At 37.7% G+C, this 24,792-nt stretch overlaps 1 long non-coding RNA gene across 1 annotated transcript; it reads right to left on the bottom strand.

Annotated features, from left to right (window-relative positions):
• Nucleotides 1–24,083, bottom strand: LOC124789460. The gene is made up of 4 exons (XR_007016121.1): nucleotides 23,977–24,083; nucleotides 14,700–14,835; nucleotides 1,806–1,961; nucleotides 1–61 (listed from the first exon to the last, which is right to left on the bottom strand). It is a non-coding gene; the product is annotated as an uncharacterized LOC124789460 (long non-coding RNA).
• Between the last annotated feature and the right edge of the window lie 709 nt (nucleotides 24,084–24,792).

The following is a 24,792-nucleotide window of genomic DNA, read 5'->3' as shown; positions in this document are numbered from 1 at the left end:
GTAAACAGGATATGCAGTCTTCAGAATTTCTAGTCTTGCTGTGGTCTGCCTTCCCAAACCCCTGAAATGAAGCAGTCCTTGGGTATTTTAAAACTAAAGTACAATTAAACATTGTGCTACATATCACAATAATAATTAAACACTAAAACGAGAACTCTTAACTACAACTACATCATAAGTAAACAATGTGCTTGTACGTACACTAAAACTGCATCTAATACAGAGCACATGAAACCGTAAAGCAATCTGAAATTTTCTACACCACACATCACAACACAAAAGCAGCAGAAAAAGGGAGTGTGTAAAGACCATCAGAACAGATGTGCAAGATGCAGCATCAGAATTAATTTTTCTATTGATGGGTCTGGCATTGTACACAACACTGAAACACAAGCAGCAGTAACCGTGCAAAAAAATTAAACACGTACCCACAATCTGCAACTGTATTAACTGTGTTAAATGAAACAGGTAGGTCACAAAATGTGTGAAACACAGTCTGAAAAGTATAAAATAGGTGCGAGGGGTACAGAGGAATCATTTGGTCTGCTCCAAGTGCAAGGAATTGTTGATTTGAGTAATTATGACAACTGTCCTGGCAACTGGAAAAAGTCTTGTAAAAACACCAGGCTCACCACAATTCATGTGCTGCCGTAACTATACTCAATCAAAAGATACAGAAGCTGATAATAATAATAATAATATTAATAATAATAATAATGTCATAAAATTATGGGACAGAAGATCTTCTCTCTCTCTCTCTCTCTCTCTCTCTCTCTCTCTCTCTCTCTCTCTCTCTCTCTCTCTCTCTCGCTACATATACAACTCTCTCTCGCTAAATATACAAGTGGAAGCAAGGATTGTGGCCTCAAAAGTAATCTGAAAGGTGTAAGAAAAAATCCTGAATCAGATTGAACAGCACAGTTGGTATCAGCATTGTCCACGGAAGGCAAGGTTTCAGGATGTAGTCCTGGCCCGGCACATAGTTTTAATTTGTCAGGAAGTTTCATAATCATGGCTGCTACCCAGAACAACAGTAGCCATTTCAACCATAACACTTGTCCACAACACCACACCCAAATTATTGTACACGGGTGTAAGAAGCATGATGATGATTTACAGGTATTAACATCTGGTGACATTTACTTCTGACCATCTAACAAGGTATTTTATAATTTGTGCCATGTAACCAAAGCAGAAACTGCTTTCCCAAGGAGGAGCTTGGCGTATAACATTCTTAAAAGCCTTAAAAATACTTGAATTATAGGGCACACAACATATGAACAGAAACTTCACTGTTCTTAAAATACCTTTTGTTAACTGTGGTCTGCAGCTTATACGAATTGTAGAAATGACATCATGTAACACTTTAAGCTGTTGATAATTTTTTTTTACGATGCAACCAGTTTTGGTCAAGACCATTTTCGAGCACCTGTTGTTCCCACAGCATAGAAACAGGAAAAATTCAGGCAAAAAGGATATTTCAAAATTGTAGTAACAATACATACAATGCTTGTGGATATTTAATTTATATTTCTGACATTGTATTCTTTTGATATATATAGTTTTTGCTGGTAATCAAATTCTGTAAGTGTTGTTTGTATTGTTACTATAATTTTCAAACATTCTTTTCATCCCAAATTTTCCCGTATCCGCGATGTATATACAACAGGTGCCTGAAAATGGTCTTCAACTGAAACCATTATGGTCTTCAACTGAAACCAGTCACACAGTAAAAAAATTAAGTTGAATAACAGCTCAAGATGACACATACTGTCATTTCTACAACTCACTGCTTTTGGTACTACCTGTGAGTAGCTGTACACTTTGATGACCTTGGCACTGGGGTCGTGCTGTATTCTGCCACCACCAGTGCACTCTGCATCAACGCCGAGGCCTTTCACCCTGTCCATCGTCTCATCATAGACGTCCAAATGGAAGCCAACTCACTTGTATCCTCGCACCTAGTAACAGGAACCATAGTCAAACTTTGAACAAAATGTATCAAGAGTACTAAGCAAGAAGAAAACACAAAAGTAGCAACGTGAGTGGAAATTGTGGCATCAAAAATAATCTGAAAACGTAACTTAAAGGAGCTGTTGTTATATCCACTATCTATAGGAAACACACACAGGAGCTTCTGTTTCTTTTTTTTTCCTTTTTTTTTCCCATACCTATTGCAAATGCAAATGAAAGCTTTTGTATATTCGGACACGTGTTCTCTCGGAAAACACTGAACATAACGTAAATCATCTAGCTGACAAGGTAGTTGGCAACATCAGCACATGGCTTTTGGAGAACGGATTAATACTTCACTGCCAACAACTGAACTCTTGTAAAATAGAAATAGTCTTGTCCTGAGCTGGTCGAACAGACATTTTAAATTCTTAAGACTGAAGATAGATGAAAAGCTCTCTCAGAAGTATCATGTTCAACACCTTAAGCAGAAAATGAACACTTCTGTCTTCACTATACACTATGTCTTGGACACAAACACAAAAGCTTGTTTACTTTTGCTCTGTTATCTCATATGGTGTTATAGTTTGGGCCAATTCTGTGCACTTGGCAAGAATATTCTCATCCCTGAAAAATGCAGTCAGCAAGCTCTGCAGTGCCAGCTTGTGAACATTCACGGTTGCCGCAAGTTTCCCCAAGTGACGTTCCCCGATTTCCAGCAAGTTTCAGCATTTTTCCCTGACAAATTTCGAGGTCTCAAGGGCAAGTAAAGACAAGTTCACAAAAAAAAAAAAAAAAAAAAAAAAAAAAAAAAAAAAAAAAAAAAAAAAAAAAAAAATGTAAGGACTTCTGTATTTCTTCCCCTCATGAGCAAAAATCTTAAGTACTAATTTCAGCATCTTTTGTAATGAACAGTTTTTAGATGGAGAAAGAAAGACAATGGTATATAATATTCCATTAAGACCACTGATGTTATTTTATTTCAATAAAACTAAACATATTTGGTGACACAAATACGCATTTCCTTGGAGTCACAAGACAGATTTAAAATACCTACACTGATTTCAGAAATAACCTCAGAAAAAAGTAGGCCTATTGAAAGAAGTATATAAGGCAGGCCAAAATATACAGGTACATAGCATACAAACCGCCTGTGACTGCCACAAGTTGTTCTTCCTATCGCTCATACTTTCTAATATACAGGGTGTACATTACATCTGGGAACACTTTCAATTATTTGTTGCACAAGAACCAAACATAGCACAGATATCACACATATGTCATTTTGAAGAGAAACCCTGAAAGTTCTTTTTCATGTATACCACCACAGCATACTTTGGTGATTTGCCGATAGCACCAGTCATAAATATGGCAAGTTCAGGTGCGGAGCGAACTTTCTGTGTGTTGGAGTTCGACAAAAAAAGTGTGTGCTACAGCTGTTCAATGGACGTTTAGAACAAAGTACGGTAAGAAACCACCAACAAGGAAGGCACAACAAATTTATTATGATGGGTTGCTTGTGCCCAGCACAGAGAACCAGACATCCCAGTGTGAGTGAAGTGAATTTGGATTGCATACGAGAGACATTCATAAGGAGTCCAAAGAAATTGGTGCGTCGTGCATCCCATGAACTCGAAATGGCTCCACTGACTGTGGCAAGTCATGCGACAGAAGTTGTCTATGAAACCATTCAAATTGGAGCTAGGGTAGAAGGTCAATAACGACGACAAAGACAAGTGTTTTGAGTTTTGTTCACAGTTGCAACAATTGAATAAGGACGGGGATGGAATTTTGATCGCTTAAGTTTTAGCAATGAAGCCACTTTTGACACTAATGGGAAAGTGTACAGGCATAATTGTCGAATCTGGGGTACAAAGCATCCACACGAATGCATTGAATTTGGGTGTGATTCGCTAAATGTAAATGTTTTTTTGTGCTTTGTCGTGTCGAAAACTGTACAGGCCATTCTTCTTCGCCAAGAGCATTGTCACTGGATATTCCTACTTGGATATGTTGCAGCAATGGCTGATGCCTCAGATGCAATTGGGCTCTCCGTTCATCTTTTAGCAGGATGGGGCTCCACCCCATTTTCATCGTGAAGTTTGTGGGTACCTGAATACGGAGCTGCCGCATCGATGAACTGGCCGTGCTACAGAAGGGAACAGCTGTTTCATGAAATGGCCTCCCTGATCACCAGATCTCACTCCGTGTGACTTTTTTTCTGTGGGGACACATTAAAGATCCGGTGTATGTATGGTCTCTACCACGTGATGTAGCAGAGCTCCGGGAGAGAATACGAGAAACAAATATCGCAATTGACGATGCCATGCTGGGACAGGTATGACACGAATTCGATTACTGTATTGATGTCTGCCGGGACACTCATGTTTCGCGTACTGAATGTTCGTAAAAAAAAAAAGATATGTACATCCTGTATAAATTATTTTCTAAGCCCCAAAATGTACTAGAATAAATAAAATGTTTATAAAACAATGTACCGCACAATGTACTTGCAGTGAGAAAGTCACAATTCCTGAACTCCATCGCCCGTGGCCTCTGGCCTGCCGAGGAGCACCACAGTCCTGAGTCCTCGGATAAATCACGAAAACCCACTGCATTATACCACACACAAACAGAGCCGGCCTGGGAGCAGATCGGCGAGACTAGATCCGATGGGCAGGGCTTGCACATTATTGGGAAATGATGGGCTTCAAATCGGCAGCCCCAATCCGTTAGAGAGACCCACAGAAATGGCCTGTGGTTTTGGCCCATCATGGAAGTCCATTCATGTGGCCAGCTTTACACAAGTCACTGACATTCTGTTGACGAAATGAGATGGTGGTGATAAATCCATCAATTTGTGCAAATACTCTGAGAATTAATGCTAATGAAGATAGGTAGCAACTCACCGTAAAGATGATTGCTGAACCATGGACAGACACGTAGAAAAGACAATCACCCTCTCACAACTAAATTTTCGGCCATAGCCTTTCTCAGAAAATAACACACACACACACACACACACACACACACACACACACAAATAACACACACACACACACACACACACACACACACACACACACACACACACACAAAAAAAAAAAAAAAAAAATCACTCAGACACAACTCGTGCACATATGACCGTTGTCTCCAGCCACTGGGTCAACAATCTCCAAGAATCATATCAAAACAAACCACCCCTCACGCCTCCCATCGGCAGCTACTAGGCTAGTGGCAAGAAGTGGTGGCAGCACTGACTGCAAGCTGAGGGGAGTGGTAGGAAGTGGAGAAGCAGTAAGAATGAGGGAGTAGGGAAGCGGTGCATGTATTAAGCTGCATCCAGCCAGCGACGATGCAGGAAATCTCAGTAAACAAACTGTTTCATCTACTGAGACAAAAAACAAGATTTCTCCAGGTTTTTTTTTTTTCAAATTTCCCAGCAGGGCAGAAAAAAAGAGTGATACACGTAAGTATTCAAATCCACACACAAAGGTTACCTTGTGGTATGCTACAATTCTGCACAAGAGACCCTCACAATACATGAGAACTTCTCTATGCAACATGTAATTTATCCTAATTTCTCTTAATTTCATATTTTATTAATTCTGTAATTTTTTGTTTATAAATTTTATATTCAGCTTTCTGTAAACTAGGTACCACCTCATCCCACGAGCTTTGGCTCAAAGTCTCAAGATACGCGATAAAAAAAATAAATGTCAATCCCAAAACCTCACACGCCAATATAATGATCTGCATGCAATCATTCTGTTGATAATGGCACATTAAATTTGGAAAAAAAAACTGATGCCCTTGATAATTCAAAGCTGTCATTTAAAGTCACAATTGTATGTATTATAGAACGCTGTACAGGAAAAATGGAGTTGTAAATGTAGCTGTGTTTTAGTGAAAACGACGTTTTTTCAAATGATGGAGAACCAATGGAATACTTGTTGGTAACATCTGCTCTATACCATAAACCAGCACAGTACGGCACTTTATGAAGTTTAGTCAAAGGCCTGTTTTGTGAGATAATTTCTTTCTGGAAGTTGAATGCATTGCTTCCGTCACCAAAGCAGGCGTAAAAAAAAAAAAAATTTGCATTCAGCCCCCTCATATCATTACATCATCAGTGCAAACCAGACGATATTTCTCGTGTAAATCTACACGGCTATCTGGCAGTTCACACTTAAGGATACGGGGCATTTTTCCAGCTCAATATTATATTTCTTTCAGGCACTGTTTATAATGTATATGTTTTAAGATTTTTTGTTGATATCAGGTAATAGAGCACACTTTCTAAACAAATTAGAAGTATTTTGAATATTTTTGAACCTGCTTAGAGTTATTTAAAAAAAGTAACAAGGAAATTCTTCCTCAAACTGAGGTACCATTTAATCCAATGTTACACATTTGAAGGAGACCAAATTTTTACCAGACATGCATGACATGGCTGAGATACTAGACCTATTTAATTCCACCTATTACGTATATTACAAGGATAAAAAAGTATCACATCTTACATTTTAATATTTATAATTTTTTCCAAATAAAAATGTTATTTTTTCTATGATTTACCTGATTCTGCAATAAAGCTTAGGTCTACTACATAAGTATGGACTACCGAAAGTTACAGAAAAAATTAGAGCAATGCTTTATAAACTTTAGGAAATATTTGTACCTGAATTCTGAAGAAAACAACTAGCGGGAAATTGCGAATGAACATATGAGTCCAATTAAACTGTGCCTCAGAACATTCCTGAAGCATAGTCTACATCCTGCAGCCTTTCTTCATCTTCAAGCTTCCTCTTGGCATTCCTTTTAGCACTTCTTGCTTCTTTGGTAACTTGAAGAGCGAATCTTTCAGCTTCATGCACCCGTTGTCTGTCACACAGAAGAAATTGATCTTTCATATTAGAGCCACATTTTATGCCTAAATTTCTCAGAACTTCCTACTTTCCTATCACTCCGTCATTGAAACATAGCACACCATCTAGTACACCAACTTTTAATGTATTTAGTCCTACAAAAACATTCTTGAGTAATCTTTCCCGTATGGAATGGTTGAAACTTTCATTTGTATTCTGAGTGCCCCCATGAAGACATTTACCGTATTTACTCGAATCTGAGCCGCACTTATTTTCCGGTTTTTGTAATCCAAAAAACAGCCTGCGGCTTAGAATCGAGTGCAAAGTAAGCGGAAGTTCTGGAAAATGTTGGTAGGTGCCGCCACAACTAACTTCTGCTGTCGAATATATGTAGCACTACACAGGCATGCTTTGCAGGCACAAAGATAAATACTGGTGCCAAACCCTCTGCATGAGTGCATTAAAAAAAAAAAAGGGGGGGGGAGGGGGTGGCAGACAAGTTTTTCCTCCGTCTCGAGTTTCGACCACTGCATTTTCATACATTATCCAACGAAGTAAATACAAATTCCGTATTGTGCACCTTTGAATGTAGCAGCATTTCAATGCACTACGAAAATCCGACTGGCAAGACTGTTTGGGATGTTTGTCAATATGGCCAACTCTACGTTCTGAATTTTTTCCTAACTGTGAGAAGAGATGGTTCCTTATAGGAACTTTTATGAATTATGAATAGCATGCAGTATTCTCTTCACATAAGAATAATTAGAATATAAACATTTTGCCATGTATTCTTTCGTGTTTGCTGCTAACTCATTTAAATCCTGTCTGCCTAATAAACTACGAAACTAGAGTGAGACAACAGGAAACGCGGAAAAATATAGATATCATCCCATGTTTATATTTGTATTATTCTTATGCCTAATAGTGATACAGTCAGAAATGAAGCACGGCAATTGACTAGATTTTTAAATCTAAGATGACTAATTTCAGTGCAGAATGTAATGTACTAAAGAGGTGCCTGCAAAGATTTTCAAACGGAGAAAAATTTTCGCTAAACTCCCGTTCAGAATATCTTCTATCATACGCTGTCTATTATTTGGTTCTTGTTGATCATTCTCAAAGAAAGCAGGAGTGTAGGTAACAGCAAATAGCAGTCTCTTGCCATTGTTTCGCTAACGAAGTACGCGAAAGAGGAAGGGTACCCGTATAATACGGACGGAGCGCCTGACGCATAGCAATGGCTACCTGGTAAAGCTTAACTACTGAGCTTACGACTCGAACCAAACTACTGTAGCTGTATCGTCATTCATTTGACCTAAATTGTGTCTCATATTACAATGGACCAAGTTTGTTTCGATTTGGAGGTGCGGCCTAAAACTTTTCTCTCCCCTTGAATTTCAAGTCTCAAATTTCAGGTGCGGCTTAGATTCGGGAATTTTTTTTTTCCTGGATTTCAAGTCTCATTTTTCAGGTGCGTCTTAGATTCGAGTAAATGTGGTACTAAGCAAAACGGGGTCCACTCAGGTCTCTAAAAATTGGTTTTATTTCATTCATAACAGGCTCAAGGAGATAATGCTTATGATATTTTGATAGTATATTTGACCACTTTCCTTTGCTTTTTGGTAACCACACCTAAGAATCTGCTCCTTTAGGGCAAAGTCCATGAACAGTGTGGTCATCTGTGGACAACTTATGAAAGTAGGTGGCCCATACAGCTTTCCTCATTGCTGTATCATCATTCAGAGGTGCATTTTGTCTAATGGCCAGTCCTTAATACCTCTGAAGGAGGTCTATTTCAGTTTCTGTCAATCTGTCTCAGCCAGACAGAGATTTTCAATCAGATAGCAATTTTCCTTTCATTTCACTTCTTAGCTTCCTCAATCTAGCACCCATCCTCTTTTGCACATGTCCACAACACTCCAGTTTTGTTACGAAGCTATCACCATAAACATTGAACTCATTAATTTTATTGAAAGCTTTAGAGTACCCATCACCTAGGTACTTTGTATATCTAACGTTATAAACGGGCACTGACCTCTGAAATAATTTTAGAGCTCCATCACACTCCATACCTCTACTGTAACCATCATAATTATTATAACACTGATGTTCAATATGTCCTTCAGTGTTACTATGTCAGATGTGGCAATAATTAGATAAGCACTCAACATCAACAACTTTTCCATTCTCCACAGAAGTAGCACTTAAAACACCATTCAAGGAACGATGTCCTCGATGTTGCCATGTCCCATCAAGTGCAACAGCAATGTCCCTTGTTTCACTAATATTAACAGTTTTTTCTACTGCACATTTCATAGATGCTTTAGACACAACCGTCAAGGCACCTAAAAGTATTCTTATGTACTTGCTGAACCTACTGGGAGGAGGAAGGTCAATCAAATGACAAAACGTTTGTGCAGCCTTTTTTTCCTTTTCCTATTGCACGCATTGCGTACACTAACCTCAAATTCTCATCATATGAATTATGCACAATGTTCAAAGTCATTTTCGAGGTAGATTTATTGCAGGATCTACACAGACCAACTAATTTTGACGCTAAACCCTTCCTGCTACTTTGTTGTTCAGTTATTTCCAGACAGCCTACACCATCACATTGTTTACATTTTTCCACTTCCTTTATCAAAGAAGATAAGATACCCACACCAACAACAACAAATCCACTACAAACAGCGTCATTTTTAACACAAAAATTTGAATCACCAGGAGGCATGCCATGTGCGAATTTCTTCACTGAAGAACTGACACGTAGGTTACTTTCAACAGTGTGGCTTGTTTTGTTTGTGAACTGGTTACCACAGAATTTCCTTTTATTGAATTTCTTGATGTGTGGCACACTAAAAAATATGTATTTTCACAAATATATGTAGCGCTTGGGAAACAAACGTTTATTAACATGTGAACAAACTGCTTCAGAACACAAAAGTAAATACTTGCAAAGATAATCATTTACAGACGCTAGAAACCTGCACTGTTACCAACATATACAATGTATCATACATATAATCGCTGGAAACAGAAAGAAAGTGCACAGTTCTTTTCAAAATAATACTGGTTTCTGTAACAGAAATAAAGGGGGCATGGTAGTATACAAGGTGTGAATGTAAAGTAATGACACTGATGTGAAAAAAAATGTTGCTTACAGTTTTAGTCAATTTTCGTGTTGTCTCCTTCAAAGTTCCCTTCTGATTGCACACACTTTTTTTAGCACTTCTGCCATTGATGGTAACATTTCTGGAACTCATCTTCTGTAATATCCTCCAAGACCTTCGTCACAGCTTTTGGGACATCTTGCGTTGTTTGAAAATGGTGTCCTTGACCGCCATTTTGATTCTTGGACAGAGAAAAAAGTTGCACGGAGCAATATTTGGTGAATAAGGTGGCTCTGGCAGTACCGAAATTTGTTTTGAGGTAAAAAATTACTGTACTGACAGAGCAGTATGGGATGGTGCATTATCGTGATGCAGAATCCAATTATCAGCAATGTTATTATTAGACAAACCGTTCCTCGATTGATGTGCAGTTCTCCTGCAATCATTTTCATGGATAACCTTCTATCAGATTTTATGAGTTCATGCACCCTGGCCAAGTTGACATCCGTCCGTGAGGTTGACAGTCGTCCACTGCAATCTTCATCTTCAACATTTGTTCTGCCTTCACTAAACATTTTATGCCAATCAAAAACTTGAGCTTTTGACATAACCTCCTCTCCAAAAGCCTTCTTAAGCTTACCGTAAAAGTTGTCATCGCGTTTTCACTCAATTTAACGCAAAAAGAAATGGCATACTGTTGCGCAATATTATGCAGTTCCATTTCTGTGATGAGAGACACTAACACGTGTTAACTTATTACAGCACAACTAATGACTGAGCAGTTGCTTCAACATGCCGCTTGAACTAGAAGCGGCTTATAGACCAAGGTCACAGATATTGTGCCTACGCAAGCCTGCAGGGGTGCCACATCTTGCAAAGAAAATCAGTCTCATTACTTTATTGTCGCACCTCGTACATGACCGTAACTTTAAAATTTGGTATGTATAGGTCATTTTTCATTTCAAACCCTACAGTGTATATATCAATGTAATCAGGAAAGACTATAGAATTTAATAAAGTCATTTAAAAAAATTTGATTTTTCCATCATTTATAAGTATCCTGTATCCTTAAGTGTTCGGCAGAGGATTCATCGAAAAGCCTTCAGACTATTTCTGCAACATTCCACTCTTCAACAGCTTCTGTGGGAGCTCTGATTTCTCTTACTTTATCACGATAATAATTTCTCCTTATGTAGGTGGGTGCCAACAAAATATTTTGCCATTCAGAGGAAATTTCCTGAAAAGATCTCATCATAACAAAAAACACCTTTGTTTTAATGACTGTCACCCCAACTTGTATATCATGTCAGGGTATATGCGGACAAGGAAAAAAAATTCCCAGATTTCTCAGTCAAAAATACACTTTCCCCCAAGTGAAAACATACTTTTTCCCTGTTAACTGACGGTATATTTTCTCTTGGAACTGTATAACTTATAAGTCCTTTGATTATGGTTTTATACACGGGCGTAGAATTTCCTGGCGCTTTAAAAAAAAAAAAGAAAAAAAAAAAAAGAAACACGCATTTTGGAAAGATCTTTGATGTGCAGCAACATGTATGCTGCATATTTTTGTATTAGGAAAGTATAAACTCGAATTCCACCAAACACCGCATGTTACTTTCCAAAGCATTGAAATTGAGATTGGGATGCGCTTTTGTAAGTTAGTCATAGCTCATTTCATGCGATTTCGCCAGCCGATCACAGCAGGTATTCAGAGCTTAGGACACGTGATGTAGTCAACCAACAGCAACATCACTGTTAAGTAGCGCGAACACACAAACAGAAAAAGTTAATGGCTCAAATTAATGTAAATAGTGTTGCTAAACGAAACGCAAAGCCTTCACATATAATATTGGTCTATCAGATTAATACGCTGCAAGAGAAGCTAAGCTTTCTCATAAAATGTTGGTCTTTCATGCGCGTATTACAATTTAAGATGTATCACACAAAGGTGCCAGTAAAATTTTTAATAACGACATAAATGTCTGATCTTCCAGGCTCAAAATTCATCTAAATGGCTCATCATCAAAGAGTTGATTTTTAAATGAGAGTCAAACACTTTGTGATTTAAGAAATTCATCGTACATTATCTCACATAGTTCTGGTGTAACTGCTAGAATGGTACTTTGATGGTAACGATTTTCAACACACCATTCGAAATATTTTCCCACGACCTGTTAGAAATAGGTTCGTTTCTGCAGTTGCCAGAGAGCGCCAGATGACAGGCGTCACCGCGCAAGCGCAGCTACGATGTCGTAGGGAGCCCGCATGTTCGTACGTGTGAAACATTAAAAGATCTTACATTATGTAAGAAACAAGACATCAGAGGATACTCCAAGAGAATCGGAATTTCGTGACCCATACTAAAATGTTCACATTTAAAGTGCAAATTTGTATGTCCAGAATCCCACGACCTGTTATTAAGCTTTTCTATGTGGTTTTTGGGATGTAAATTTTCTTGGAGTACCAGTACTGTCCTGTCTCATGTTTGGTTCTTTATTATGGCGTAATGCCAAATGTGCTAGAAGTTGAAAATGTGCACTTGAAATGCAGCAAACACAGTGTGTGGAATTAAACACTTTGTCTCAAATATATTGTCTGCCTTAGTGGAAAAGATTAATGAAAGAAAATTTCTTTGGCAAACCAACAAAAATAACTTCATTGTTCTAAAAGGCAATTAACGCTTGACTGTCAGAAAGATGGAAATAAAATAAAATCTGCAACTAATAACACAGTTTAGCCTTCCATTATTATGTGAATGTATTTTAATTCACTTGATAGCTCCCGGCCACAGAAATCTGTTTTGTCTTCATTTGATGTGGGAGCAGTAAATGAAGAGGAAACAGCAAAAACACTAAATGTAAAAATGGGTCACGTGTAGACTACCCACTTCCCAACTGTAATTCAGACTGTTCTGCGCATCAGTCCCGGATCTAGGGGTAAAAAGGGATGGGTATACACTCGCACACACACACATATCCATCCACACATATACAGACACAAGCAGACATATTTAAAGACCTATTTTGTGGGGGTGTTGTGAGGGTGACATGGTATTAGAAGGTGGAAAGTGTAACATGAGGTTGAAATGAAAATGAAAGATAAAAATATATGGGGAGAGATAAAGGTGAACTAGAAAGCAACTGGAGATCTGGTATGAAAAAAGGCGAAAAAGTGTCGGTTAAGTTGATCCTGTGGTGAACTTGGGTTGGTAGACAACGATGTGCATCAAGGTTAGGTGGTTGTGTTGCCGCTAAAACACGTTAAAGGACGGAATCCCGTGATTATTCTCCGGTTAGGCGTTGTTACATGGTCGTACAACACATTTTCCGTGCTTCTCCCAGAACAGAACTTAAAGTAGCTGCTAGCTGGTGACTGTACAACTCGCCCTTACTAGTATAGCGATCTGCCCAAAAATTTCATTTTCTTTTATACACCGCGAAGGTAATACGTAATCATTCTTACGTGTTATTCGTTTATTTCCACTCTTGTAGTCTGAATCTATGGATTCCGCTAGTAATTACAACAACGCTCATCATTCGCAAACACAATCAACCACACAATCAGACAGCGGTTGGTATTCATCCGTTCAGCCTTACTTCGCTCAGCTCTGTCAGATTCCACTGACAGAGGAAACATGTACACTACGCACGCATTCACAAATCAACTTACGATTCATTCAAAATCAACTTAGAATGTGTTAAAAATGTTCAAAAACCGACAGGGATGAGTTTCAAAGTAATATGAATAATCAATAAACTAATGAACTAACGTGCGCTGGATGCGAGTCGCTTTGTGAAACAAGGTTCCCTCCCCCCCCCCCCCCCTCAAGAGTATGAATTTGCCCCCCCCCCCCTAGATTTGGACCTCCTGCGCATGTATAAATCTGGCAGCTTGGGCGCTCCAGTAAAATTTTTCCCGGTAGCATCTAGCTGCTTGCTGCGACTGCTTACACAGCCAACAATTTCTGTAGCCAGAAGCGGGAGAAGGTACTACTCAACTGTGCATGCGCATGATCGAGCTCGTAACTGCTAAAATGAATTTAATGTAAACAGTTGTGACGTCACGCTCAGCGAAGGCAATTTGCTGTTACGAAGCATTGCACAGTCTTCCTAAAGCCTTTGACACATTTTACTGTTGGCGGACACTTGTATGAGCACTGTTTTGTTGCTGTATATGGTGCATTTCCCTTGAAATTTAAGTTTTATTTTCGTTTTTTCTCTTGTTCATGTTTTATTGCTGCAGTATTGAGACACAGTAATATCCTTTGTTAGAGTATCGGTTCTTACCAATCAAAATTACAAAAATTTAACTGAAAACAAAAACAATGAAAAATTTCCTGGGTTTTTCCCCGGATCTTCAGGGTCGTATACACCCTGCATGTCCATGGCGCACTCCCCCTTCTTAGCTATAAAACAACATACGTTGCTCTTCTTTGAATGCTTTTTTTATGTCCTCTGTCAACACTATCTGGCAAAGATACCATAGCACACAGGGCCATAACTGTAGTTCAACAGTGTTTCAGTGAAAATCTTTTGTGCGTTTTCAGTTGTATCGCCATCCACCATCTCACTTCCAATTTAACAGTAAACACTGAAACACTATGTTATGCAGATAACAACCAACCTTAGGCTACAATTCCCCATTGCAAGTCACCGACATCAGAAGAAAAATTCAACTGAGAAAATTGAAAAATGATGCTAACGACTGTCTCTCAAATAATAATGTATCACAAAGTTGACCAAATATTAGTTTACCAGTTACTGACCACTAATTTGCTCGGTTCTTTGCCATCAGGACCCTCTGGAGCAAAGACACGTATTAGAACATACTTAAATGTTCCTTCTGGGTCGATATCCACATCAGGAACAGCGGCAAGCTTCTCTGCTGCTGTCATTAGTGTCCTGTTAAACAGATGTTAAAAATATTCCAGAAATATTTATATACAACAGGTGAGAGAAGAATAGTGCTGCAGTCACAATGTAAACAATACAATTCTGCATCTAGGATTTATACTGGAAACAATGTTTCCTTCAGAGAAATAATGATCTAATATTTGGATTTTTAAACGTGTGCCTATTAAGTAAATACAAGCATTCCGTGGAAGATCTTACACCATCCAAACCATAAAACTATCAATTAATTGTATCCAAAGGGAAACATACTTGAGAAAGCCATAAAATTACAAAGAGAGACAACTGCATTCTCGTAGAAAGAATTCGCTGGGTGAATTCCTTCATGTTTGGTGGACTCAAAAATATTTTTTAAAAACATTTATTGGTTATCGTTTAGAAAGAGCAGCCATTTTTGTTTCAGGCTTTCTTACACTTTTATAAGCGTCTGTGGTTTTTTAAATTATTCAGTAATGGATTGCCCCAGACCTTTCATATAAGAGGTATTTATTTCAGCAGACACTGGACTATAAATTAAAACCATGATCACCCTGCTGAATGTATTAGGGAATACACTTTTAATGTCTCAAAGTTGTTGGTTGTAAATTTAAAAAACCCATTTTTAATACTATCTTTCCAAAGAGTAGTTTCTTAGCCTTAATACATTTTGTGGTATTACACTACTCAGTGCAGATACCTTTTTTTTTTTTTTTAGAGAAACAATTATGACAAGCTTATACTTACAAACACTTTAAAAACAAATCTTTTGAATTTTTTCATTCTTTGGTCTGCAAATCTTTGTTAATGGACCAGATATAAATCTGAAAATTACACATTTAATAGACCTTTATGATATCAAACTTCTGTATAAATTTCAACCTTGAGATTCCATGGACAAAAAAAATTTCAAATATGAGTCAAAAATATGTTTCTTACTGTTTGCAATATCTGGGCTGATGGAAACAGTGTATAAATTACATAATTTAAAAATATCTAGGATAACTCTTTAAAAAATGAGACAATTCATTACATTATCCCGTTCTCAACTTGTTTGTTTTTGCTACATTGTTTATTGAACAACAGAGATATTTCTTCACTCATGTTGGGCATAGAGTTAAATGTTCGCCTAGTCACAGTCATAAATTCCAGGGGAGAAGACAACTCCTTTAATGCATTTTTAACGGGCCTCTCGTGTTGATCCTTTTCAAATTTTTTAAATGGGGTTCTTGGTGCTGGTAAAATGTAACATCCACATCTTGGTTTTGACGAGCAATGTTACCAACTTTGGTAATCCACCACTGTTCGTCATAGACACAAGCCACTATGTCCTTACTTTGAAGTGTCAGTGGTACAAGTTTTCCACAGTGATGACATTCACTATCAGAGGATGTTGATGTGAACTTACAGTTGAGCAAGTTGTATGACTGAGGTATAAAACAATGAAAAGATCGGGTGCCTTTAATCTTTTGACAAGTTTTGAATCTTTCCTCCAAGACATTGGCATAGAGTTCTCATATTTCCTCACATTTAATGAAACATACGTAATCCCTTTTACGTATTCTTTACAGAATTTGAACATTTCTTGACGTGTCCAGATTTGGTTCTCATAGGTCCGTTGCAGACTAGTTTTTGTGACAGCTCGCTTTGTTGTACCCTTTATGCCATCACACTCATTCTTCCCAGGACATGATGCAAAAAAGTGCTATTCTGCACCGAGCCAACAGTCTTTTTTTCTTTGAGAAAGGAGATATTAATATTTGTTTGCTTTTATATTGGCCTGCAGCACCATAAGAGAAGTTCATCAGTTTGTTTATGGAACTGTCGTGCTGTTTTACGTAGTTTGTTAACTGCAGGTGAAAAGCATGCACTGCTGTAGCTTTGTGCTCAAAGTAATCATTTGCAACACAAAAACTATAACTCTAGTCTATCTGGATCTTTATAACAGAACACAAATGGACAAACTGTGGCCTGTTTGTTTACCCAGTGGCGCCCTTGTATTTCACTTGAACAACAAAGGAATAGTTTTCAGAAAAGTCAGCAAGAACTATACATTCATCAACTGCCAAGGTTTGCTTTTGCCCTTCAGAAATTTATCCTGACTTTGGCAATTAAATGACACACTATTGAGTTTTCAAGGTTAGTAACCAACACTTAGAAAAACTATTCTCGTTATTTTGAGACTCCATTGTTCAACTGCACACTTCAAGGGCTCATTATTAACTAAGTGTGAGTGAACAGATGTTGGTGGAAGGGGGATGACAACACACAGATTTGTACAGGCTTGTCTACATCTACATGGATACTCTGCAAATCACATTTAAGTGCCTAGCAGAGGGTTCATCGAACCACCTTCGCAGTTCTCTATTATTCCAATCTCGTATAGAGCGCAGAAAGAAGGAACACCTATATCTTTCCATTCGAGCTCTGATTTCCCTTATTCTATTGTGGTGATCGTTTCTCCCTATGTAGGTCAGTGTCAACAAAATATTTTCACATTCAGAGGAGAAAGTTGGTGATTGGAATTTTATGAGAAGATTCTGTTGCAACAAAAAATGCCTTCCTTTTAATGATGTCCAGCCCAAATCCATTATCATTTCTGTGACACTCTCTCTCATATTTCGCAATAATACAAAATGTGCTGCCCTTCTTTGAACTTTTTCAATGTACTTCGGACAAGCGTAGTGTAGGCAATCTCCTTAGTACTGCCAATAAATTGCAGTCTTTGGTTAGCCTTCCCCACAATATTTTCTGTTTGTTACTTCCAATTTAAGTTTGATATCATGAAGATCCATTAAGTGTGTAATTTTCAGACTTTTATCTGCTCTCCTTACAAAGATATTGTAGGTCAAAGAACGAAAAAATTCAAAAAAATCAATTTTTTAAAATAGTGTACATTTTGTGTAAGCTTCTCACTATAAGAAGTAGTTATACTGTATAGTGTAATAGCACAATAAATATTAAGGCTGAGAAATTACTCTTACTTTGGAAAAATACAATTAGGATTGATAAAAAATCTACTCACCAAGTGGCAGCAGAACTCGCACATAAAAGACGGAAGAGGGGTGAAGGAAGAGAACTGGAGAGGTCTAGGAAAATTGGTAGATATCGGGAAAGTCACCCAGAACAGCGGCTCAGAGGAGACTTACCGTAAGTAATGTCTTTCCTTCTCATCCCGTACGGTAAGTCTCCTCTGACCCGCGGTTCTGGGTGACTTAACCAATATCTACCCCTTTTCCTAGACCTCTCCAGTCTTTCTCCTTCACTCGATTGCTTCCCCTTCCACCCTTCTGCCTGAAGAAGGAGCCACTGGCTCCAAAAGCTTGCCAATTACAGCTGTCTTTTATGTATGTGTTCTGCCGCTGCTTGATGAGTAGAATTTTTATCTATCCAATTAAATAGTTTAAAGAATACGCTTTTTTAGCTTGCAATCAACAAGTTTGAGCCATTAAAAGTAGGGCCTATATTAAGGAATACATTCGGCATGGTTATCATGGTTTTTAATTTATAGTCCAGTTAATGATTCTTCAACTCAGTACTGAATAATTTAAAAAAAAAAAAAAAGAAAAGAAAAAAAAAGAATAACAGATGCCTGTAAAAGCAAAAAATAGCCACTGTTTCTAAATGTTGAGAATAAAATTTTTTAAAAAATGTCTTTAAACCCATTAAACATTCGGGAATTCATCCAGCAAATATCAATTTTTTTCTGAAATGACCGAGCGACTAGTTAGTTTTTTCCCTGGCCCACTAGTCCTAGCTTACATAACAGAAATTTTGATTTTTATCAATACCAACCGTCTGCTTTCACCTATCACATAATCAAAATGCTGGACATAAATCACTCATCGAAATCAGCCACACACTGCAACAACAATTTTATCTATTCTCATAACAAAACAATCATAGGCTCCCCAACTTGCATTTAAAAATAATGCAGAAGCAATATAAATATGGAAAAAAATGACATACTGTTTTAGAGATAAGGGATCTAAAATTCTTTTATATATTTTTTGACATAATCTCACAAGCATTTCACAACGCTGTATCCAATTTTGACAAGCCAGCTAGCGCCTTTAGGGTAAAGGCACATACTGGTTTCCATTCTGTTCTCAACAACATTGAACACAACAGAAACTAATCTCTGTCTACTGTCAGCTTCAGCATATGCCTTTCGTCTGAAGACTACCACTGACTGGTTGAAACTAATTACAGCATTGTGAAACGACCCATGTGTTTGTGTGGAAGTTTTGTGCATGGATATCACACACACCACATCATCAGTAGCATGCTACCAGTCAAAGGCAGTGTCAGTAGATCCAATCAAACCTTCAGAACTCGGCATTAGGGAAGCATCCGATTTAATCCATCTGCTTTGACCCATGACGTCATCCATATGACAGAAACGCCTACGTCCAGAGTATACAAAATGTCGTCAATATTGTCACTATGTACACATGCCAACAAACCTGCAGGAAAATAGAAACAGTGAAAGTAATCTTACTTCAATGATAAAATGAAACTACAGAACAACCGCGGGAAATAGGGGGTCTAGGGCAAGGACAACCTAATTTTAACAATACAAAACATCACATCACATCACCCCTAAAAAAGTCTCAACCTACGACATAATGCTACAGCCACAAAGCCAGCAGGAATCATACAGTTCACTCGACCTATATAGCTCAAACCAAGCCCACAATACCAAAAAACCAACATCTGCAATAACGAAAATGGCACTTACGCAGTTTAGGGGGTACATGCGCTGATCATGAGAAAAATACCTATTTTTGAAGCAAATATATTTCTGAAGATATAAGCATATATATGCGCGGAATACCAAAAAAGTACTTATTTTCATATGGAGGTGGGGGAAAAAAAAGATTAACTGTCTGCTTTCACCAGCTTATTCATGTTGCCATGCCAATATGCTGCAGACACTTTAATATATTTCTTCACAGAGCTCTTTAGCCATAGGTAATGCTTACAGTTTCATACATCCTAACCATGATAGCTATTGTTGGCTTTGCATATTGTTGCATATGGTATATGTCCCTGTTGCTCACAGTTATGCATCTTGATCAGTGCGCCCAACAACCTATATATTTCTGTTGAGGCTGTCCGTTTTGAAGTATCGTATATTACTGCATGTGCCAAAATGGCGAGAAATTTTCCAGATTTGAGCGACTTTGTAATGGAAGATTTATACCATGTTATGGAGAACACCCAAAGCTCAATACAATGGGCTAGGCAACAAGATCTTATGAAGAACGATATGGTGTGTGAAAATGGGTATTGTGTTGGATACAACGAGATGAAGCTGGAGAAAACTACAGGGAAAGATGGCGAAATTTGGAGCTGCTCCATTCGCAGGGACTGTAGAAAGAAATGTTCAATCAGGAAAATGTCATTTTTTGCTGGCAGTCATTTAGACATTTCTAAAATTTTGCAACTGTCTTACATGTGGGTTTTCGAACCCAATAGGCAAAAGTTTTTAATGAGGGAGCTCAAAATTGGCAGTGAGCACACTGTGGTCGATTGGTGCCAATTTTGTAGAGATATCTGCCATGAATATTTCTTAATTGAGCCAATAGTTTTGGGCGGCCCTGGCCATACTGTTGAAATAGACGAGAGCTGCTTCGTCAGCACCATCGAAGTCATAGGTGCGAGAGCAATGGGTCTTTGGTGGTTATGACGTTGAGACAAAGCAAAGCTTTATGGTTGCTGTGCCACAACGTGATGCTACCCATTTGCTGCCAATTTTGCAACAGTATGTTTTGCTACTGGAACCACAGCAGTTTCTGATTTGTGGCAACTTACAACACCATAGGTAACTTGGGCTACAATAATCTGGCTGTTAATCATTCGCTTTACTTTCTCGATCCCTTTACAAACGCAACCACAAATCACATGAAGTCAGTCTGGCAAAAAGCTAAAGAAAAAATCCTATAAGGCCTTTCAGAACTCACCGTGCTATGCTGAATAACTACCTGGCGGAATTTCTCTGGCGTCAATGTTTTGGGAAAATCCATTCCACAATTTTGTTATTAATTCCACCTTTCTTGAAGAGAGAGAGAGAGAGGAAAAAAAAAAATTAAATTCCGTGCATACATATGCAATATGTCATTTTTGATACAAAAAAAATTTTGAGACAGTTAACTGATTTTTTTTTTGCATCCAAATGAAAAATAAGTACTTTTTTGGTGAAGAGCGCGTCAGATATGACTGTAACACTCAAGTTTTGAAATAAAAAAATTTTTGGTATTCAGCGCATATATATGCTTATATCTTCAGAAATACATGTTTCCTTCAAAAATAGGTACTTTTCTCGTGATCAGCGCATGTACTCCCTAGACTGCATAAGTGTCACGAAAAGCAGAATCAGATGTTTCCCTCGACCTATACAGCTGAAAGGAAGCCCAGATAGCAAGGAACCAATACAGCTGAAAGGAAGCCCAGATACCAAGGAACCAATAGCTACAACCCGAAGAGTGGAATCAGACATTTCCCTTGACCTATGTAGCTCAAATGCAGCTCTCAATACCTACCAGCAATAATAATAATAATAATAATAATAATAATAATAATAATAATAATAATAATAATGAAAACAATGTAAACTTCACACACCACCATAACTCAAAAAACACCACAAAAACCAAAACCTTCAACAACTCGAAAACGCAAAAACTTGTATATACACCAGTTCAATTAAAACCAACCAAAGTACGATAAATGTAAAACAGACAGAACATCAGAATTACTACAGATTAAAACAAAAATAAAAGTTTATTACCAACAAAAGCATGCAACAAAATCACCTAGGTTGACCGCCGCTACCAGTACGTACGTACACACACACACACACACACACACACACACACACACACACACACGAAGATTTCCAAATCCACATTGCAGCACTGGCTACCCAGACTCAAATAAACCCATGTTACCATAGTGATAATGAACCCAATATCAGATGTTAAACTCAACAAACACAAACCAATTCAAAAACACACACACAACACCATTATCTCATGGGTCAAAGGAGACAGGTGGAACAGAACACTTCCAATGGCCCCTTAACTTAGTTCCTACCTCACGCAGACAGACAGGATGTGAGGACAAGAATGAATAGTTCTGAAAAATAAGATTAGTGTTTCACTTTTAAAAGTGAAAATCAGCAGTAGGGCCTCCTGGGATCTTGCTTCCTTGACTATCAGTAGTGACCAGCCATACTGTTTCTTTATAAAACAATTCCTTAATAACTTCATTGTTTAATATTTGGATTCTTGCACTGATATCACCTCACGTGTAAGATTGTTCCCCCTATTGTTATCTAGACAACAAACTTCAACTCTAAGACATGATATCACGGTACATAAAAAGATTTTTACATGTTAGTCTGAGAACGTGGACAGTGACTAAGAAGGCATACCCTAAAATTGCACTTACTTTAAGTTTTCAAAATGTCACAACCCCTTTCTTCTGTCATTTACCACTCTTTAACCTCTGGCAACAATCTGTTAATATAAAAACTGCACTGTTTTTAGAGTTCATGTTAAACCACAGACCTCTCTATAACTGACTGGTTGGAGAAAGGCAAGACAAAGAACTGGTTATGAACTGTTGTGTCCAAATCAATCTTTGAAATGCCAACAACAGGATTAGTTAAAAATGTGATACCAAGCTTATGAACGACAACACCCTTAACGTGGTGGAGATATAAGACACAGAACTGATCAACTGCTCACATAACTAATAACACGAAAACATTAGCGAAATAAAATGCTAGAGACTAACAGGATCTCTGTGAGAAAAGGTAGTTTTGGGCCCATGATGTTCTTTCTATTAGTCCTTCAAATATATTAAAAACTTGAAAATACCAGACCACAATTCGAAAATTGAGCCTCACATAGGTACTTAAATGTATCTATGGAATGACCTACCTTAAATGTATCTGTGGAATGACCTACCAACCCAACCTATCCTAGATATATGTTTACACTAGTCTACAGATCAGCCTGTCAATGTAAATGAACACATATATACATCTTGTATGCCACAAGCATTCCCCCAGTCGAACACCATCTCCAGTAGGCCTAGACTTAAAGTACACCTAGCAAACAATACAGTCTAAGCTACCAGCCACAAAAAATAAACTTCATATTATGATCAAAACACACACTCAAAATATTTCACTGAAACAAACAAAATATCATAGATGCCATATGACATCACAGTTCATATAGACTACCTATGGCTCATGTTGTTCACTGGACTCCAAACACGTTTATTTTTTCACACACAAGCATTTATTGCTTAGTCCAGTTTCTTGAATAAGTATCATGAGGCTATCATGGTTAAGTTTGTCAAATTAACTCCCAAAAACATCTTTTTGATAGCAATATTCTTGAATACTGGTTGTTTCTCAGATTCCACACCCCCTTCAGAATACCAGCTTGGTGCTTTCTGGGGTTTAGATATTAGCTACACAGTCATAGTTACGCTACAATTATAACAAAACTTATTCACAATTCCAATTACAATATCTACACATTTCATGTACCGGTATTCGTAAATACAGATCTTTACATACTTGGTTTAGGTGAAATAATGCCAATGCGTCACAATTATTTCGATGTGAGCAATGAAACTTAACGTAAAACATGACTGCGATACAATGCGTAATAAAATAAATATACCGAGGTCTAGAAATAAGCATGATTACACATAAAAGGGATGATTAATACAGTTCAATATTAAAAAATCTGTATTCAACAAAACCGTAGTCCTACAGAACTGGAGGGGTGCGACGGTAATGGTTTTATTTTATCAGTGAAATTACATACCAGTACTGGATGTTACTAATGCTCCAAAACATCAGACAGTATATATAATAATGGTATGAGACAACGAAGGGAGATTATTTTAGGACGTATTTTCATCAATTTTGATATGTTATGACTCGTAATAGCCCTGGAGACGTCTTTTACAACAATCGAATAATTTGTAGCAGTACACCGATAAAAATAACTGCTTGCAACTAGCAAGTAATCGCGCAACGCGCAACCAAACTTCGAACACACAAATAACTTCTTAACCCGATACGATTACATGACAATGGACACCATTCGCATACTCAAAATAACAAACCTAGATAAACACAGCACTGGATTTCATACGCCTCCAAACAAACTGCTTTTCAGAGATTGTATTTTAATAAATGAAGACATGCCGGAGCAGTGGATTTTAATAATACCGACAACCAAAGACAACAAAGCAACGGAACTACGCACTAGAACAAGCCAGTTTATTTGATTAGTTTAAAATGTGAAGGAAAAAGCAGAGTTGTTATTTGCTGACATGAATCCATGGCTTTTTAGATTAAAGTACTGATTTCGAAAGTGGGGGCATTTGATGACAGAATTAAAAATCATTATTGACAAAGCCAATCCAATCCAATAGAGGTGGTGGTGGTTGTTGGGATGTTTAAGGGGGACTTCCAATAGAGACCGTAGATCTTACACTAATAACTAAACAAGAAATTTCCAGAAACTTACCTCCGCTTATAAAAATGTCCACAGTGTGCGTTAGAAAAATGTGTAGAAGAATGAAACTCAAGGAGAAAATACGAATTGCTTTGGAAGTAAAGGTTACTTATTATAAATGTCACTATCTTTATAGTAAATTTTGCATATGATTTTTACGACTTAATGCTTTGGTTGCTATTACTGGCTCATTGTAACACGAGAGTTTCTTATTTAAATTTGAACAAAACCATTAAACAGAGGCACATTTTCGAAGTGTTGTTTGACTGTTTTAGTCACTCAGTACAAAAACCTTCCTATACTCTTTACTAGTTTCAAAAAATGGTTCAAAAGGCTCTGAGCACTATGGGACTTAACTTCTGAGGTCATCAGTCCCCTAGAACTACTTAAACCTAACTAACCTAAGGACATCACACACACC

Source organism: Schistocerca piceifrons, chromosome 3, assembly GCF_021461385.2.
Source record: "Schistocerca piceifrons isolate TAMUIC-IGC-003096 chromosome 3, iqSchPice1.1, whole genome shotgun sequence".
In the NCBI taxonomy this organism is placed as follows: domain Eukaryota; kingdom Metazoa; phylum Arthropoda; class Insecta; order Orthoptera; family Acrididae; genus Schistocerca; species Schistocerca piceifrons.
The sequence above is the reverse complement of the archived record's forward strand: the minus strand, read 5'-3'. Positions and strand labels throughout refer to the sequence as shown.